The sequence below is a fragment of the Oncorhynchus kisutch genome, linkage group LG21 (genome assembly GCF_002021735.2).
Source record: "Oncorhynchus kisutch isolate 150728-3 linkage group LG21, Okis_V2, whole genome shotgun sequence".
Taxonomy (NCBI): Eukaryota; Metazoa; Chordata; class Actinopteri; order Salmoniformes; family Salmonidae; genus Oncorhynchus; species Oncorhynchus kisutch.
Window position 1 is genome coordinate 11,093,729 of NC_034194.2, and position 13,778 is coordinate 11,107,506.

The window sequence follows — 13,778 nt, forward strand, 5'->3', positions numbered from 1 at the left end:
ATGAGACAAGATCTAAATTGGGGAGAAGAAGGAGTGTAAAATAAAATACAAAAATTTGACATAATAATTGCAATCAGAGGATACTATGTAAATATTATTGGTAACAGAATAAATAGCAGAATAATTACTGCATGTACATTTTTTTATAGAGATTTTTTTATTTAACTAGGCAAGTCAGTTAAGAACAAATTCTTATTTAGAATGACGGCCTACACCGGCCAAACCTTAAACTGGGCAACACTGGGCCAATTGTCCGCCGCCCTATGGGACTCCCAATCACTTCCGGTTGTGATACAGCCTGGAATTGAACCAGGGTCTGTAGTGATGCCTCTAGCACTGAGATGCAGTGTCTTAGACCGCTGTGCCACTCGGGAGCCCACCAGTTACATAACCTTGGTAGCAGAGAGGAAGGGACCTAATCCAATTACTTATATCAATCATTTCTCCAGACCAGTTCTAGTGCATATACTGTAATGCATTTAGTCTTACCTGTCTTGTCATAGCAAAATAGGAAAATACACTAGTTCTACCTTAACAAACCTGTAGTAATAAAGTAATAAATACAGTATAAATATAGGATGAAACACACATCACAACAAGAGAGACAATGCAACACTACATAAAGACAGACCTAAACACAACAACATAGCAAGGCAGCAACACATGACAACACAGCATGGTAGCAACACAACATAACAACAACAAATTCATTAATTAAAAATCCTACAATGTGATTTTCTGGATTTTTTTCTCATTTTGTCTGTCATAGTTGAAGTGTACCTATGATGAAAATTACAGGGTTCTCTCATCTTTTTAAGTGGGAGAACTTGCACAATTGGTGGCTGACTAAATACTTTTTTGCCCCACTGTATGTTTAATTTGCCTGAACGATTGCCAGTCAGCCTGAGTATGCGTTTGCTGAGCCTTTCGCCTAATGCAATTCTTGAGGTGGAGTAACTCGGCAAGAACACGGTCTAGGGGCTGAACCTGTTTTTAATTCTCATTTTCTTTATGGGGAGTGTTTGTTAATAATACCACTGAAATATAAAAAAAGAAGGTCCAAGCGTCTTTGACAGAGGGGATCAAGCTGATTCTATACCATTTTTCAGAGGCCAGTTCATGAAGGATAGCTTGCTCATTAAAGTTTTTTAGCAAGAGTCTATGACAAATCAGGACAGGTAATTTCACTGAGCAGCCATTACGAACACAGACAGTAAAACAGTGATCACTAAGGTCACTACAGAAAACACCAGACTGATACCTATATCAGGATTATTTGTGAGGTTAATATCGAGGAGAGGAGCATTTTCTGGGTGTTTGGAGTCATACTTTGTGGGAATGGTAATAATCTGAGAAAGCTTTAGGGAGTCCCATTGCTTTAGGACTTGGTCAGGTGGTTTAAGCATGTCCCAGTTTAGGTCACCAAGCAGGACAAATTCAGACTTGGTGTAGGGGACCAGGAGAGAGCTCGTCTCTGTTGTTTGTTTGCTAGAACACCCTCCGTATAGCTTGGAAAAAGAAAAACCTTGGAAGCAGTTATCTCTTCAGTTAATTTTGGTCAAAATGAGGTTGTAGGTTTGAAGTTTTGATCTGGAGCGAAGGAGGGTAGCATCCTGCATGTGTACCTGCTGAAAAATCCAAGTTTATCTAACTCCAAATCTATCCTTTTGTAAAAATAAAAAAAAACATGTTGAAAAATGTGAGAGCTCACATGCAGCTGTGTCACTCTCTCTGAGGGGGGCGTGTCTCTAATGCAATGCAATTGAAAATTGTACTTCCAATGTAGGCTACTGCCCCTTTAAGAGCTAGAAAAGATTTTGTACCCTATGTTGTGATTCTTAGCAAATATGTTGTCAACTTCTCACACTATTCAAACGCCACAATGGAATAAACCGTTTATGAAGCGATCTTAGCCTATTGATCACATATTGCAAACAAATCATCTAAACTAAAAACACATATTTTGTCATTTCTGCTAATCAATATCCAAAAACAGCACACGCTTTTTTTGTGAATTTGCACATCATCATTTTGTGGCACCAATGTAAGGGGCTATGGCAGGGGAAACGGTGTTGCAGTAGTCTAGTGTGTGTGTGTGTGTGTGTGTGTGCCAATGTTTGTGTTGCTTCACAGTCCCCGCTGTTCCATAAGGTGTTTTTAATCTGTTTTTTAAATCTAATTTTACTTATTGTGTCAGTTACTTGATGTGGAATAGCGTTCCATGTAAGTCATGGCTCTATGTAGTACTGTGTGCCTCCCATAGTCTGTTCTGGACTTGGGGACTGTGAAGAGACCTCTTGTGGCATATCTTGTGGGGTATGCATGGGTGTCTGGGCTGTGTGCCAGTAGTTTAGAAAGACCGACAGCTTGGTGCATTCAACATGTCAATACCTCTCATAAATAAAAGTAGTGACGGTCCAGTTCCACGGAAGCGGAGCTTTTTTATTTCTCTATTTGGTAAGGTCGGGGTGTGATTTGGGTGGGCATTCTAGTTTTTCAATATCTTTGCTGGTCGGGTATGGTTCCCAATCAGAGGCAGCTGTCTATCGTTGTCTCTGATTGGGGATCATACTTAGGCAGCCTTTTTTCCACCTTTAGTTTGTGGGATCTTGTTCGTGTGTAGTTGCTTTCTGCACTGCATGTAGCTTTACGTTCGTTTTTGTATTATTTATTTATTTTTGTGTTTTACTGTGAAATAGCATTGTATCTGGTCAAACACCATTTTTTTCAGAAGTTTACTAAGGGTTGGTAGCAGGTTGATTGGTTGGCTATTTGAGCCAGTAAAGGGGGCTTTACTATCTTGGGTAGCGGAATGACTTTAACTTCCCTTCAGGCCTGAGGGCAAATGCTCTCTAGTAGGCTTAAATTGAAGATGTGGCAAATAGGAGTGGCAATATCATCTCCTATAATCCTCAGTAGTTTTCCATCTAGATTGTCAGACCCTGGTGGCTTGTCATTGTTGATAGACAACAATAATTTTTCACCTCTTCCACACGGACTTTACAGAATTCAAAAGCACAATTCTTGTTTTTCATAATTTGGTTCGATATACTTGGATGTGTAGTGTCAGGGTTTGTTCCTGGCATGTCATCCCTAAATTTGCTAATCTTGCCAATGAAAAAGTAATTAAAGTAGTTTGGAATATCATTGGGCTTTGTGATGAATGAGCCATCTGATTCAATAAACGAAGGACCCGAGTTGGCCTTTTCCCCAAAAAATTCATTTAAGGTGCCCCAAAGCTTTTTATTATATTCTTTATATAAATCATGTTTGTTTCATAGTGTAGTATAGTTTTATTTAGTTTAGTCACATGATTTATTCATTTGCAGTATGTTTGCCAATCAGACGGGCTGTGTCAGTATCAGCAAGCTGCACGTAACACCCTGGACCAGAGCTATGGTGTGTGGGGGATCACTATTTAATCTATCTAGTCTAGCTCAGACATGGCTGTGTGGCTACCTGTACTGTACATCACTGCTGCATCCTGGGAGAGTCCCTGGGGCCTGGACTGGTGTTGGGCTGCTGCAACTGTCCTAGAATGTTATCTTTCTTTCTCTTTCTTTTTATCCTCCCTCTCTTTGACTGCCCAGCCTGTCCCAGCTTGCTCGCTCCCATGACTTCCTGGGCTGGGTGAGTGTCTGCCTGCCAGTCCATTGGGCTGCTGGGGCTGTGGGAAAACCAGAAGGCTATTTGTTTTCAAGTGTGCAGTCCTGCATGTACAGTACCAGTCAAAAGTTTGGACACACCACCGAGTTTTTCTTTCTTTCTTTCTTTCTTTCTTTTTCTTTACTTGTACTATTTTCTACATTGTACAATAATAGTAAATCCATCAAAACTATGAAATAAAACATATGGAATCATGTAATAACCAAAAAATGTTAAACAAATCCAAATATATTTGAGATTTGAGATTCTTCAAAGTAGCCAACATTTGTCTTGATGACAGCTTTGCACACTCTTGGCATTCTCTCAACCAGCTTCATGAGATAGTCACCTGGAATCCATTTCAATTAACAGGTGTGCCTTGATAATTTGTGGAATATCTTTCCTTCTTAATGTGTTTGAGCCAATCAGTTGTGTTGTGACAGGGTAGGGTTGGTATACAGAAAATAGCCCTATTTGGTAGTAGACCAAGTACATATTATGGCAATAACAGCTCAAATAAGCAAAGAAAAATGACAGTCTATCATTACTTTAAGACATGAAGGTCAGGCAAAATCCGGAAAGTGTCAAGAACTCGGAAAGATTCTTCAAGTGCCATCGCAAAGACCATCAGGCTCTATGATGAAACTGGCTCTCATGAGGACCACCACAGGAAAGGAAGCCTCAGAGTTACCTTTGCTGCAGAGGATACGTTTATTAGAGTTACCAGCCTCAGAGAATGCAGCCCAAATAAATGCTTCACAGAGTTAAAGTAACAGACACATCTCAACATCAACTGTTCAGAGGAGACTGTGTGAATCAGACCTTCATGGTCGAATTGCTGCAAAGAAACCACTACTAAAGGACACTAATAATATGAAGACACTTGCTTGGGCCAATAAACACGAGCAAACAGTGGAAATCTGTCGTTTGGTCCGTTGAGTCCAAATTTGAATTTTTTGGGTTCCAACCGCATTGTCTTTGTGAGGCACAGAATAGTGTGTGTGGTTCCCACCGTGAAGCATGGAGGAGGAGGAGGTGAGATGTGTGGGGGTGCTTTGCTGGTGACACTGTCAGTGATTTATTTAGAATTCAAGGCACACTTAACCAGCATGACTAACACAGCATTCTGCAGTGATACGCCATCCCATCTGGTTTGGGCATTGTGGGACTAACATTTGTTTTCAACGGGACAATGACCCAACACACCCCCAGGCTGTGTAAGGGCTATTTGACCAGGAAGGAGAGTGATGAAGTGCTGCATCAGATGACCTGGCCTCCACAATCACCTGACCTCAACCCAATTGAGATTGTTTGCCATGAGTTGGACCGCAGAGTGAAGGAACAGCAGGCAGCAAGTGCTCAGCATATGTGAGAACTCCTTCAGGACTGTTGGAAAAACATTCCAGGTGAAGCTGGTTGAGAGAATGCCAAGAGTGTGCAAAGCTGTCATCAAGGCAAAGGGTGGCTACTTTGAAGAATCTAAAAAATAAAATATATTTTGATTTGTTTAACACTTTTTAGGTTACTATATGATTCCATATGTGTTATTTCATAGTTTTGATGTCTTCACTGTTATTCGACAACGTATAAAATAGTACAAACAAAGAAAAACCCTTGAATAAGTCGGTGTGTCCAAACTTTTGACTGGTACTGTAAGTTGACCATTTTAAAGTGATTTTTACACTACTGAGTTCAACTGAGGCAAACCAAACTGTACTAACCTGGTTACTCATCCACCATAGTTTCTAGAACCGGCAATGTGGACTAAAAAAATATCAAAGCCAGCGGAATTTGGTTTGGGTCTGCATGACAGTGTACAGAGGATCTAAGACATTATTTCAAGGAGATGCTTTCGACACAACAGTCTCATCAGGTCTGTCAGTTGGGGGCCTCCAGACACCCACCTGCACTGCTACTGTGATGTGCTGTGACTCAGAGGTAGAGTCAACCAAAGCTACATGTGATGATGACGGTAGGCTACATGTATAGCTTCATGAGCAGATTTGAGTGTCCCCAGCATACACAGTCATCAGAATTTAGAGTTTGTCCAGTGATTCATCTCGGACAGGGGATCGTGAAATGCCTCTTTAAAATTATGAGCAAATGGCATTGAGAGGAGGAACTAAACCATGAAAATGGCTAATTGAAGGGGAGAATCCTATCCTTGCTGTGAGAACTGAACTGTTGGAAACTGGGAATATCCCCTTCTTTATTCTGGTTTATAAAAGCCCCTCTCATGTTGTTTGTGTATCCACCAAGAATATATAACTTAGTAATTACTGTACATATAAATTCACACAGGAATGAGAAAAATGGGTCAGTCATAGGGCGGACCCCATTTCGTCGACTGGTTGATTGTTTGTTCAATAGGCTATTGGTCGACTGAGATTTCTTTAGTCGAGCAGTCACCATTTTTTTTCTTCATGGTGCACAAGACACCTGTTTGATTTGCACCTGTCTCAGTGGACTGATCCATTGCGGAGGCCACGGGGATGGCACAGTCCGTCACTCTAAGACATGTGATACTGATATTGCATATGGTTGTGTTATGTCAAAAATAATGGTGCAACACAAACAAATATAATATTATTTGATAACAAATGCGCTTTCTCACGCCCTGGATGTGGTCGCTGCCCGCGCCTCTGAAACATAATATTCAGTGCGCCGTAGAATTGGCACCTTTCCTTATGTTGCTATGTGCATAATAGCAAAGTTAACCAGCACATTGGGATTGAGAACAATGTGGCTGAGGCAGCAGCAGCAGAAGCAGAGACGAGGAAACAGCCCTTGCCTTCAGCCCTATTCGGACAGGATTAGTTTCGCTGGGGGAGGTCGGGTAATGTAATTATGTGCACAAACACAAAACACTACATCGGTAATTTTAGTCCCATCCGAATTTGCCATGGCAGTAATTTGGCACATGGCAGGAGTTAAAAAATTCCAGCCAGAATAACCTACTGTTTGGCGAAATCCAATGTCCTCTGAAAGTACGAGTCCCGTGCGAATCGTAATCCCTGTGTTTTGAGAGAAATGTGGTGTGGCTCACGATTTGAGCAAGGAAACAATAACTGATTAGATACATTTAACAAAGTACTGCGTCATTGCCTCATAGGCTATATATGAAGGGCCAACATTTATCAACTATCAAATCAAATGTTATTGGTCAAATACACATGGTTAGCAGATGTTAATGCGAGTGTAGCGAAGTGCTTGTGCTTCTAGTTTGGACGTGCAGTAATATCTAACAAGTAATCTAACAATTTCACAACAACTACCTTATACACAAGTGTAAAGGAATGAATAAGAATATGTACATATAAATATATGGATGAGCGATGGCCAAACGGCATAGGCAAGATGCAGTAGATGGTATAGAGTACAGTACATACATATGAGATGAGTAATGTAGGGTATGTAAACATTATATAAAGTGGCATTGTTTAAAGTGACTAGTGATACATTTATTACATCCTATTTTTAATTATTTAAGTGGCTAGTATGTCAGTATGTTGGCAGCAGCCACTCAATGTTAGTGATGGCTGTTTATCACTCTGATGGCCTTGAGATAGAAGCTGTTTTTCAGTCTCTCTGTCCCAGCTTTGATGCACCTGTACTGACCTCGCCTTCTGGATGATAGTGGAGTGAATAGGCAGTGTCTCGGGTGGTTGTTGTCCTTGATGATCTTTTTGGCCTTCCTGTGACATCGGATGATGTAGGTGTCCTGGAGAGCAGGTAGCTTACCCCCGGTGATACGTTGTGCAGACCTCACTACCCTCAAATCAAAATCTAATTTTATTTGTCACATACACATGGTTAGCAGATGTTAATGCGAGTGTAGCGAAATGCTTGTGCTTCTAGTTCCGACAATGCAGTAATAACCAACAAGTAATCTAACTAACAATTCCAAAACTACTGTCTTATACACACAAGTGTAAGGGGATAAAGAATATGTACATAAAGATATATGAATGAATGATGGTACAGAGCGGCATAGGCAAGATGCAGTAGATGGTATCGAGTACAGTATATACATATGAGATGAGTATGTAAACAAAGTGGCATAGTTAAAGTGGCTAGTGATACATGTATTACATAAAGATGCAGTAGTTGATATAGAGTACAGTATATACGTATACATACGTATACATATGAGATGAATAATGTAGGGTATGTAAACAACACAGTTTGTCTGTGATGTGTATGCCGAGGAACTTAAAACTTGCTACCCTCTCCACTACTGTTCCATCGATGTGGATAGGGGGGTGTTCCCTCTGCTGTTTCCTGAAGTCCACAATCATCTCCTTAGTTTTGTTAACGTTGAGTGTGAGGTTATTTTCCTGACACCACACTCCGAGGGCCCTCACCTCCTCCCTGTAGGCCGTCTCGTCGTTGTTGGTAATCAAGCCTACCACTGTTGTGTCGTCCGCAAACTTGATGATTGAGTTGGAGGCGTGCATGGCCACGCAGTTGTGGGTGAACAGGGAGTACAGGAGAGGGCTCAGAACGCACCCTTGTGGGGCCCCAGTGTTGAGGATCAGCGGGGTGGAGATGTTGTTGCCTACCCTCACCACCTGGGGGCGGCCCGTCAGGGAGACCAGTACCCAGTTGCACAGGGCGGGGTCAAGACCCAGGGTCTCGAGCTTGATGACGAGCTTGGAGGGTACTATGGTGTTAAATGCCGAGCTGTAGTCGATGAACAGCACCCTCTGGAGAGCCTTACGGTTGTGGGCGGAGCAGTTGCTGTACCAGGCGGTGGTACAGCCCAACAGGATGCTCTCGATTGTGCATCTGTAAAAGTTTGTGAGTGTTTTTAGGCTGCAAGCCAAATTTCTTCAGCCTCCTGAGGTTGAAGAGGCGCTGTTGCGCCTTCTTCCCCCACGCTGTCTGTGTGGGTGGACCATTTCAGTTTGTCCGTGATGTGTACACCGAGGAACTTAAAACTTTCCATCTTCTTCACTCCTGTTCCGTCGATGTGAATAGGGGGATGCTCCCTCTGCTGTTTCCTGAAGTCCACAATCATCTCCTTTGTTTTGTTGACGTTGAGTGTGAGGTTATTTTTCTGACACCACACTCTGAGGGCCCTCACCTCCTCCCTGCAGGCCGTCTCGTCGTTGTTGGTAATCAAGCCTACCACCGTAGTGTCGTCTGCAAACTTGATGATTGAGTTGGAGGCGTGCATGGCCATGCAGTCATGGGTGAACAAGGAGTGCAGGAGAGGGCTGAGAATGCACCCCTGTGGGGCCCTAGTGTTGAGGATCAGTGGGGTGGAGATGTTGTTTCCTACCCTCACCACCTGGGGGCGGCCCGTCAGAAAGTCCAGGACCCAGTTGCACAGGGCGGGGTCGAGACCCAGGATCTCAAGCTTACCGACGAGTTTGGAGGGTACTATGGTGTCATATGCTGTAAGTGAATGCTTTTGTTCATATGCTTTGTGCATATGAATTGAATATTGCAAATGTATCAGTAAAAAATATTGTGCCTATTTAATGAAACCCTTGCTGTTAATAGATCGAAATGATTTGTTCACTTTCGCATCCATAGCCTTAAAACACATCTCAAGTACAAGTGCACTGTTTAGCTCACACCTGAAGGCTGGGGGGCATTTAGGACGCCTACTGCGGATCGCTAAAATATTCGAATGATTATGATCTAATATTATGACGACACTATACCAAAGATGGTTTGGTATGGTTTAGAAACTTGGTAAACCAAGCTCGAGTTTTCAGTTATCAGCCCTGTTATCTCCTGGAATATCTTCACACCTAGAAAAAAAAACAAATCTTGCTTCTGTTGCCTGTTTGTTCTTAATAGCCTACTGATCCCGTGAGCACCAAGCCTCATGCAATGGCTATGTGTCGGATAAAGCAATTTCACAGATGTTTCTGTTTTTAATCTTTGCTATGCTGTAATAAAGGCTTTTTTTTACAAATCTTTAGAACAGACGGGTATTACTTATAATTGATTTAGTGTTGTTTACACTGTTCCAAACAAGCAGAAAAATTATATTGTAATCTAACAGCACCTGTTTGTCACACATAATATGCACACAGCCTTCGCTCCTATACCCTCCTTTTTCTTGATCTCCTTCTTATTGCTATTATTACAATTATTACGATCATCATTATAATAATATGTCATATCTTTACCATTAGTAGGCTTTGTATAGTAGCCTTGCTTAACCACCATCAAGCTGTAGGCCTAAGAGCGCCTGCTGTTATTAAGTCTTAATACCTTAAGTTACTTAGGCCTATAGTTCAATATATATGCTACTGTATCAATCAATCATTCATTCGTTCATGCCGTCACACAGCAGACGATACATTCATGCTTTGAAATGTAATCAAGCATTTTAGTTTTAAAATGAATTAACAAAGGGAGCTTTGAATAATTAGCCTAAACAATAAATAAGACACTATTCACGAAAGCATGCAATTGTTTTTAGTTTGCTGTACTAAAGGCTTTATACAGTTAAAGTCAGAAGTTTACATACACTTAGTTAGGTTGGAGTCATTAAAACTCGTTTTTCAACCACTCCACAAATTTGTGTCCTCTGGTCTGATGAAACAAAAATAGAACTGTTTGGCCATAATGGCCATCATTATGTTTGGAGGAAAAAGGGGGAGGCTTGCAAAAACACCATCCCAACCGTGAAGCACGGCGGTGGCAGCATCATGTTGTGGGGGTGCTTTGCTGCAGGAGGGGACTGGTGCACTTCACAAAATAGATTGCATCATGAGAAAATGATGTGGATATATTGAAGCAACATCTCAAGACATCAGTTAAAGGTTGGTCGCAAATGGGTCTTCCAAATGGACAATGACCACAAGCATACTTCCAATGCTGTGGCAAAATGGATTAAGGACAACCAAGTCAAGGTATCACAAAGCCCTGACCTCAATCCTATAGAAAATTTGTGGGCAGAACTGAGAAGTGTGTGCGAGCAAGAAGGCCTACAAACCTGACTCAGTTACACCAGCTCTGTCAGAAGGAATGGGCCAAAGTTCATCCAACTCATTGTGGGAAGCTTGTGGAAGGCTACCTGAAACGTTTGACCCAAGTTAAACAATTTAAAGGCAATGCTACCAAATACTAATTGAGTGTATGTAAACTTCTGACCCACTGGGAATGTGATGAAAGAAATAAAAGCTGAAATAATTCATACTCTCTACTATTATTCTGACATTTCACATTCTTAAAATAAAGTGGTGATCCTAACTGACCTAAGACAGGGAATTGTTACTAGGATTAAATATCAGGAATTGTAAAACACGGAGATTAAATATATTTGGCTACGGTGCATGTAAACTTCAGACTTCAACTGTAGACTCTCTGTAACACTTGTTTATTTAGTGTTGTTTACAATGTTCCAAATGGTCCGAAAATCATAATATTGTGATCTAACAGCACCTGTTTGGCACACATGCTTTCTCCTATACCTTCCTTTTTTTTGATCTTCATTGGTTTCCACAACCAAGTCAAATGTATTCCACAGATCGGACTTCCCCTTTTCCTGACCAACCGGTAACCATTCAGCCATTTCTTTTTCACGTCTTCCGCATCCATTGTGTGTGTCAACATTACTGTGTTCGGAGTTTGTTGTAACCAATTATTGATGTGATATTGATAGGCTATAGGTCAGGCCCAATTGGTCACATGCATGCAATGTTTATGTTTCACATAAAGAGAGCAGAGGTTGAGGGAATATGGAATGATTTTCGTTTAAAAAAAAAATGATTTTCAGTCAGAAAGAAGTAAGAAACTAAATGGCTGAAATTATGTGGCAGCTTCAGCACAGACAGGGCAATAAACACTTGCTGGGCTGTTGTGCCTTTTCGCTGCAGTGGGGAGCGCGACAACGTGCGGCAGTCACACAGACACTCGTTGTCATATTTTTTTATGACATTGTGAACATCAGGCTCTTTTTTAAATAATGTGTGTGTCTTAATTATTTACTTAAACCATGTACTTAAAGCATTGAAGCTCAGTGCATACAGTGCCTTGCATAAGTATTCATCCCCCTTGGCGTTTTTCCCATTTTGTTCCATTACAACCTGTAATTTACATAGATTTTTATTTGGATTTAATTTGGATTTCAAAACAAATTCTAAAAATAAAAAACGGAAAAGTGGTGCGTGCATATGTGTTCACCTCCTTTGCTATGAAGCCCCTAAATAAGATCTGGTGCAACCAATTACCTTCAGAAGTCACATAATTAGTTAAATAAAGTCCACCTGTGTGCGATTTAAGTGTCACATGATCTGTCACATGATCTCAGTATATATACACCTGTTCTGAAAGGCCGCAGAGTCTGAAACACCACTAAGTAAGGGGCACCACCAAGCAAGTGGCACCAAACAGGTCAGGGATAATTACAGATCAGGGTTGGGTTGTAAAAAAAATATAAGAATCTTTGAACATCCCACGGAGCACCATTAAATCCATTATTCAAAAATTGATAAAATATGGCACCACAACAAACCTGCCGAGAGAGGGCCGCCCACCAAAACTCACGGACCAGACAAGGAGGACATTAATCAGAGAAGCAACAAAGAGACCAAAGATAACCCTGAAGGAGCTGCAAAGCTCCACAGCGGAGATTGGAGTATCTGTCCATAGGACCACTTTAAGCCGCACACTCCACAGAGCTGGGCTTTACGGAATAGTAGCCAGAAAAAAGACTAAAAAAAGATTAAAGATAAAAGATTAAAGAAAAAAAATATTTAAAACATGTGGGAGACTCCCCAAACATATGGAGGAAGGTACTCTGGTCAGATGAGGCAAAAATGTAGCATTTTGGGCCATCAAGGAAAACGCTATGGCTGGAGCAAAACCAACACCTCTCATCACCCCGAGAATACCATCGCCACAGTGAAGCATGGTGGTGGCAGCATCATGCTGTGGGGATGTTCTTCATCAGCAGGGACTGGGACACTGGTCAGAATTGAAGGAATGATGGATGGCGCTAAATGCAGGGAAATTCTTGAGGGAAACCTGTTTCAGTCTTCCAGAGATTTGAGACTGGGACAGAGGTTCACCTTACAGCAGGACAATGACCATAAGCATACTGCTAAAGCAACACTTGAGTGGTTTAAGGGGAAACATTTAAATGTCTTGGAATGGCCTAGTCAAGGCCCAGACCTCAATCCAATTGAGAATCTGTGGTATGACTTAAAGATTGCTGTAGACCAGCAGAACCCATCCAACTTGAAGGAGCTGGAGCAGTTTTGCCTTGAATAATGGCAAACATCCAAGTGGCTAGATGTGCAAGCTTATAGAGACATACCCCAAGAGACTTGCAGCTGTAATTGCTGCAAAAGGTAGCTCTACAATGTATTGACTTTGGGGGGGTGAATAGTTATGCCTGCTCAAGTTTTCAGTTTTTTTGTCTTATTTCTTGTTTGTTTCACTTTTTATTTTATTTTGCATCGTCAAAGTGGTAGGCATGTTGTGCAAATGAAATGATACAAACCCCCCAAAAATCTATTTCAATTCCAGGTTGTAAGGTAACAAAATAGGAAAAATGCCAAGGGGGTGAATACTTTCGTAAGCCACTGTATGGAGTTAGTTTTATTCAAACACACTAAGTTGTGTCGGTCTATATATGGAAAATACGTTTCAACATTTCGACCAATCAATTGGTCGAAAGTACAGAACGACTCTTGGTAGGTCAAGATTTTTTCTAGTCGGGGACAGCCCTCGCAGTTGAATGAGCTCATCTGCCTAATTAATGTGTTTCTATATTATAGTTCAATAGGCCATTATAGTGCTGTACCACCTGTTCTCCACAGTTCCTAAGTGCGGTTTTCCCACAAAGCATTTCCTTTGTTTCTACAGCCTCTCTAAGGATTCTGAGCTTCATATCAGAGCATGCGTCCCAAATGGCAACCTGTATTCCCTATATAGTGCACTACGTTTAACCAGAGCCCTATGGGCCCTGATCAAAAGTAGTGCACTACATGGGGAATATGGTGCTATTTGGACACACACAGAGTGGCTGCCTGTCGCTATAGCATTAGTACTATGGTTGAGCAGGCAGGCGTGGGCTTGGCTGGCACGTTGCCATGTCTGTTGTTACTGTCTAAACAGTAGGGCTGGGCTCAGGGCAGCATGACCACACTTCTCTAATCTCAAGG

The 13,778-nt window shown here is 41.5% G+C and overlaps 1 protein-coding gene across 1 annotated transcript in view; it reads left to right on the forward strand.

Annotated features, from left to right (window-relative positions):
* Positions 1-13,778, forward strand: part of LOC109866250 (arf-GAP with SH3 domain, ANK repeat and PH domain-containing protein 2-like) — a 44,859-nt gene that overhangs the window by 5,135 nt on the left and 25,946 nt on the right. The gene's annotated exons all lie outside the window — the stretch shown is intronic.